We start from the raw sequence: 6,027 nt of genomic DNA on the forward strand, positions 1-6,027 counted from the left end.
ACTGAACCGGATTCCCTGGTCCCCCAGCCACATGTTTCCCGGTGTCACGCCATTCGCTGGTGGTGGGATTCTCTCTTCCTGCCATTTGTCAATGGGATTTCCCATTGAAACCACCCCACAACACCAGGAAACCAACGGACGGAGTGCGCTGCAGGCGTGAACATGGTCGGAGAATTCCAGTCAATATTCAACCATTTCGACTTTCCTCACATTACCCTTTAAGAGTTTCAGGCTGTCTTCAGTAAGTGTAAGCTAGCTATAACTTGTGCGAACCTCGCAGGAAGCTATGCCCCATATGAATGTGCAGCCAATAAGCAGCGTGTTTGCCACTGGGCTACTCGCCCCAATTATGGGAGATGAGGAAAGAGCACAAAGTGTGTGTGTGTGCTGCACATTTTGTTCAAGCTTGGGGCAATTGCACATCATGATCTCCATGCCCGCAAAGGGCCCACATGCAGTTTTTAACCCCATGTGTTTGAGGGTTAACCCTGTTAAAATGTCCCTATTCATTCCCATGAATAATTGAGAAAGCATGTATACTTAGAATGCAGAATCAGGAACCTTTTATATATGACACTGAACATTACTTCAATCAGCTTGCGTGATGGATTTTCATCTTCATCTTCAAGTTCCCCAAAATTGATGTCTCGCGAAAGAATTCAGCATTGTTTACAATGAATTGATCAAAGTTCAAAGGATTTAGAAATCATGAATAAGTAAGAGATTCAGACAACCTTACGTCACACAAACAGCAATGGACAGCAACAACATATTTATAGAATGACTTGTGCTGAGTGATATCTGAGTCCAGTTTTCAAGGATGCTGAGAAATGGACAACAAGTGCAATGCGAAGGACTCAAGATGCCAATGTGATAATCTGAGTTTGGTTTTAGGAATGGAACTGAAGGTCAGGAGAGAGGAAGTAAGATAAAGAGGTTTTAGATCAGAGAAACAATCGGGATGAGCGGAGGAAGATTTCTCATGGCCTCCCAGGAAATTAAAAGATGAAGCCCAAGATGAGCCATGATTGACGGAGCAGGCTTGTTGGGCCATATGGTCTACTCCACGGAATCCCTACAGTGCAAAAGGAGGCCGTTTGGCCCATCGCGTTTGCACTGACCCCCATAAAGAGACCCTGTGCTAGATTCTCCGATCCCTGATGGCAAAATCGGGAGGGGTGGCGCTTTCGTGATGGTCCATCCCCTGAAAATTGGTGTACTCATTGCCTGAGGCCCACCCTGTGATGCTCCGTCCCCGACCGGCCAAGTTCCCGACGGCGTGGAACTCTCATGGTCTCGCCTGTCGTGATCTCCGAGTGGCGGCTGCAAACTCAGTCCGGCACCATTACAGTTGTAGAGGTCTGATCCGTGGGCAAGGGGGGTTTATTCGGGGTTTGGGGCATTGTGGAGGGGTGGCGGTCTGGGGTGCGTGAGCCGGCCGAATTGGGGGACTGTTTTTGTGGTCTGGGTCCGCGGGATACGTCCGCCATGATGCGTGCATGTGTGGCCACAGACCCGGCAATGCTCTGGGCCATATCTGCAACTACAGCTGGGAGCTCTACGCTGCCTGGCTGCTAGCCCCACGCCCACCCGGAGCAAGGGGGGGACCAGTTTTCCTGCCGTAAAACACCACCGTTTTCATGCTGGCATGGGGACTTAGTGTCCCAAACAGAGAATCGAGCCCCTTTCGAGGCCCGCTACCCCACCCTATCCCCACTATCCCATCTAACCTTAGGACACTAAGGGGCAATTTAGCATGTGTTATGGGCCAGGGTTTAGAGAACTCCAAAATGTTTCATGGAGATCACCTGATTCACGACTTTTACTAGATTGTGGTATGGGGAGCACACGGCCCACTTGACAGGTGTGGTGCAGCAGAAATTTAAAAGTAATTTTTAAAGCAAAACAATGTTAACTCTATGAACTCAGTTAACCTTTTTAAAATATACAGTGAACATCTTAGCAACCATCAATTCAAATACACCCCCCCAAAGAAAACGACACTCTAAGTAATCCTTAAACTTTCCTTTTAACATCCATCAGACAGACATCCTTTTTACAGAAGCACATCAGGTTTAAATTCTCTACTGAGAGCAATTATCACTCTGAATTCACCAAATGATCTAGAGATAGTCTTTGATGGCAGAGAGATCGAACTTACACCTTCTTTGGCTGGCTTCAGCTCCAATACTGAAACAGAACCAAAAAAACACAGAGAACCAAGCTATTTCTCAAAGCAAAACTAAAAAGCAGAGCCAGAGCTCAGCCCCACCCACACTCTGACATTACTGCAGCCACTTGAGCAGACAAACATTTCTTAAAGTGACATTCCCATGACACATGGCCAATCCAGTTAACCTGCTCACCTTTGGTGGTGGAAGGAAACCGGAGCACCCCGAGGAAACCCACACAGACATGGGGAGAAAAGATCAGAATCAAACCCGGGTCCAGGGTACTGTGAGGCAGCAGTGCTGCCTGTGCTGCCATGCTGCCCCTACTCATAGAATCATAGAATTTACAGTGCAGAAGGAGGTCATTCAGCCCATTGAATCTGTACCAGCCCTTGGAATGAGCACGCTAATTAAGCCCATACCTCCACCCTATCCCTGTAACCTAGTAACTCACCTTACCTTCTTGGACACGTGCAATTTAGCATGGCCAATCCACTTAACCTGCACATCTTTGGACTGTGGGAGGAAATATCATGCAGACATAGGGAGATTGCGGAAACTCCACACAGACAGTCACCAGAGGCCGGAATTGAACGCAGGTCCTTGGAGCTGTGAGGCAGCAATGCTAACCACTGTGCCACCCTATCCTGCTCTTATTTCTTGTGTTCTTGTGTTCCCAGATATGGTACTACAAACGTTTGGAGGGATCAAGACCTTAAAAATCAATTCAGTGCATGCAGAAAATCAGTAACACTTTCTGATCAATAAGCTATGAAGGAAGGCTATTCAAACAAACACAAATGGATTTAAGATGTAACAAATGCATAACAGTGTGGAATTGGGAAATGAGAACTTGACATCAATCAATAAGAGTTTTTGGGGAAAATTACCTTTGCTTGTTCCTAAAATCTCCCGTAGCTGGCAATGCAACAACTGGTACAAAAGGCCTGTGAGTAATCTGCAGTGCACAATGGATAGGTTATTACCATTGGGCACTGATCAACACATTGGTGTCACCTTTGCAAGCATGTTATCAACTGGAGAGATGTTACGTCAGTGGAATGACATAAGGAGGGATAGTCTCAGTGGCAGGTCTGTGTAAATCAGAACATTTTATAAAAAAAAGATGCAAGCTGAACATTGCGCAATGAACACAAAGTACTCTTCCTGGATTTTTTTCCCCTTAAAGTCGCACTCAGTCACATTCAAGTCTGGGACATTCAGTTGGTTGAGCACAGGGTCAGAAGTGGCTGTGGTCAAATCCTGAAATGCTTCACTCAGCTTTTCATCTACCAGAATTTAACGATGATGGGGGTTGTGGGGTGGAGCGGGGAATGAGGGCCCGACATCCGTCTCCATTACCAGAGCTCCACTAGGAGCACTTCGGCCTTCACCAGGGAGCATCATTACAGTCCTGGAGAAAGGTAAGTGAGAAGGAATGTGTGTTGCAGGGAGTCGATTCATTGGTGAGGTTGGCGGGGTGGGGGGTGGGGTGGTGGGGGTAGTAGGGTTAGAGGAAAGGGAAGGAGAGCCAGGAGAATAGCTCTCAGCTGGCCCAACCCCCCTCCCCCCCCCTCCCCCCGCCTCCACCCCCTTGCCCTCCAGTTCCTAGGTCAGATGCCTTTGAATGAGGGACACCCCAGAAGGCTGGAGGCAAACTTGACAAGTTTTGCTTGCTGGTCTTGCTCCGTGTTGAATCCTCTGTCCTTCACTGGTTAAATACCAGCGGGCGATGGGATGAGGCTCTCTAGGGAGCGTTAGTTGCCCACTTGCAGTCCTCAATTGACTTCTAGGTGGGAAGACCGCCTGAAAGCCTTCCAACGCCAGTGGGAGGGGGTGGTTGGGGGGTTGGCTGTTGGCAGTGAGGCAGGGAGGCAGCAGGGTACCCATCCCATACACTCCCACCCAATCAAAAACACCCATACCATCATACCCTCCGCCCTGCCTCAAAATGTCGGTGAAAATAGGGACCGGGGGTAAAATAAATTTCAATTTGAAAGTATAAAAACACAGACCAGACCCATTGGCCAGGATCTCCCATGAAGACATTTTGCAAAATGACCTTTACGTTTGACCTGAGATAGCCCTGGCTCTTGGATGAGAGAAGTGATGATCAGAACATGTTAAATAAACAGGTGTTATTAATGCTCTGTTAAAATAGTGAAGTAGTATGTTACTGGAGGGAATTAAACCACAGTGAGAGATAAGGAGCTTAGCAGGTTTGACATCCTATCTGAAAGAGGGGGTATTCAGGGGAATGTCTTTCAAAACAGTGCATGTGTTGGGAGGAAGATGAATATCTAGGATGAGGTTCTAGCATCAGAAGGAAGAGGAGAGCATAATAAAAGGAGCGAACCTGCACAAAGTGGCAGCACGGTAGCACAGTGTTCAGCACTGTGGCTCCACAGCGCCAGGGTCCCAGGTTCAATTCCTGGCTGGGTCACTGTCTGTGCAGAGTCTGCATGTTCTCCCCGTGTCTGCGTGGGTTTCCTCCGGGTGCTCAGATTTCCTCCAAATAGCCGTGAGAGATGTGCTGTTAGGTAATTTGGACATTCTGAATTTTCCCACTGTGTACCTGAACAGGTGCTGGAATGTGGCAACTAGGGGCTCTTCACAGTAACTTCATTGTAATGTAAGCCTACTTGTGACAATAAAGGCCATTATAATTATAATATAATCAAAGGGGGTTTTCACAGTAACTTCATTGCAGTGTTAGTGTAGGCCTACTTGTGACAATAATAAAGATTCTTATTAACTATTCAATAGGATTTCGCTTCTCGGCCTTTTGGCTAAGATCAAGTGCAGATCTGGTATGTCTCCTTTGTGGGGACCATGTATTGGATTCAATTTGAATTGGTTTTTGGAGCAGGCAAGGAGCTGGATTAGGGGTTCGCCTCTGTCCACACTCTGAGCCCTGGCTTTGTAACTCAGATAAAGTAATATTAAAAAAAAACTATTCAATAGGATTATGATTTGTCTTTTACTCAACTTTGCCTGCCATCTTATCCACGCATCCCTTCAATGCCTTGGTGTCCAAATGTCTACTGATCAGTCTTAAAAATATTCAACAATCGGCAGTGTCTGGACTACAGAATGAAGACATTTCTCCTTAATGGCCATCCATTAACAAAAGAAGCTAGTTCAGAGGAGCAATGACAAAACTTGAAAAACTAAAAATAAAGAGGTCACGTGTGGAACAGGGATAAACTATTAGTTGACAAGCTTTGACAAAGAGTCATCCAGACTCGAAATGTTAGCTCCATTCTCTTTCCACAGATGCTGTGAGAGCTGCTGAGATTGCCCAGCATTTTCTGTTTTTGTTTCAGGTTCCAGCATCCGCAGTAATTTGCTCTTAAGCTTTTTTTATCGTTTGCTCGAAAGAGTGAAGGTGATGAAAATCCATGCTTTCTCTCATCATGAGGAGATTTTCCTCATGCTGGGTATACATGCCCAGAGGAGGGCTTGTGACGCAGTGCAGTGCGTATCCCTGCCTCTGATCCAGAAGCTCCGGGTTCGAATCTCACCCCAGGACATGATAGTCAAGGAAGGTGTCATAATATCCACCCATGTATATAATGAGATGCAGACAGGCAGTGATTGACACACAGGATAACCAATGAACACACACGACACAGAACAACCAATCACCAGACAGGACACCACCACTATAAAGCCCACAGGGCATTAAGGCTCTCACTCTCTCACAGGACACAGCTACTGAGATAGTTAGAGTGCACAGGCCAATGAACATCATCACCATGTGGTAGAGAGCTAGTCTGGTCAAGCCAGTCGGAGGTTATCAGTTAGATTAATAGAGTGTCAACCCACAGCAGATTATGTACAGCAATCAGCAGGT

General features: G+C 46.7%; 1 pseudogene; it reads left to right on the forward strand.

Annotated features, from left to right (window-relative positions):
• The first annotated feature begins 4,940 nt into the window (after positions 1-4,940).
• Positions 4,941-5,116, forward strand: LOC119953792 (annotated as a pseudogene).
• Positions 5,117-6,027: the final 911 nt, after the last annotated feature.

Source organism: Scyliorhinus canicula, chromosome 18, assembly GCF_902713615.1.
Source record: "Scyliorhinus canicula chromosome 18, sScyCan1.1, whole genome shotgun sequence".
NCBI classification, from domain to species: Eukaryota; Metazoa; Chordata; class Chondrichthyes; order Carcharhiniformes; family Scyliorhinidae; genus Scyliorhinus; species Scyliorhinus canicula.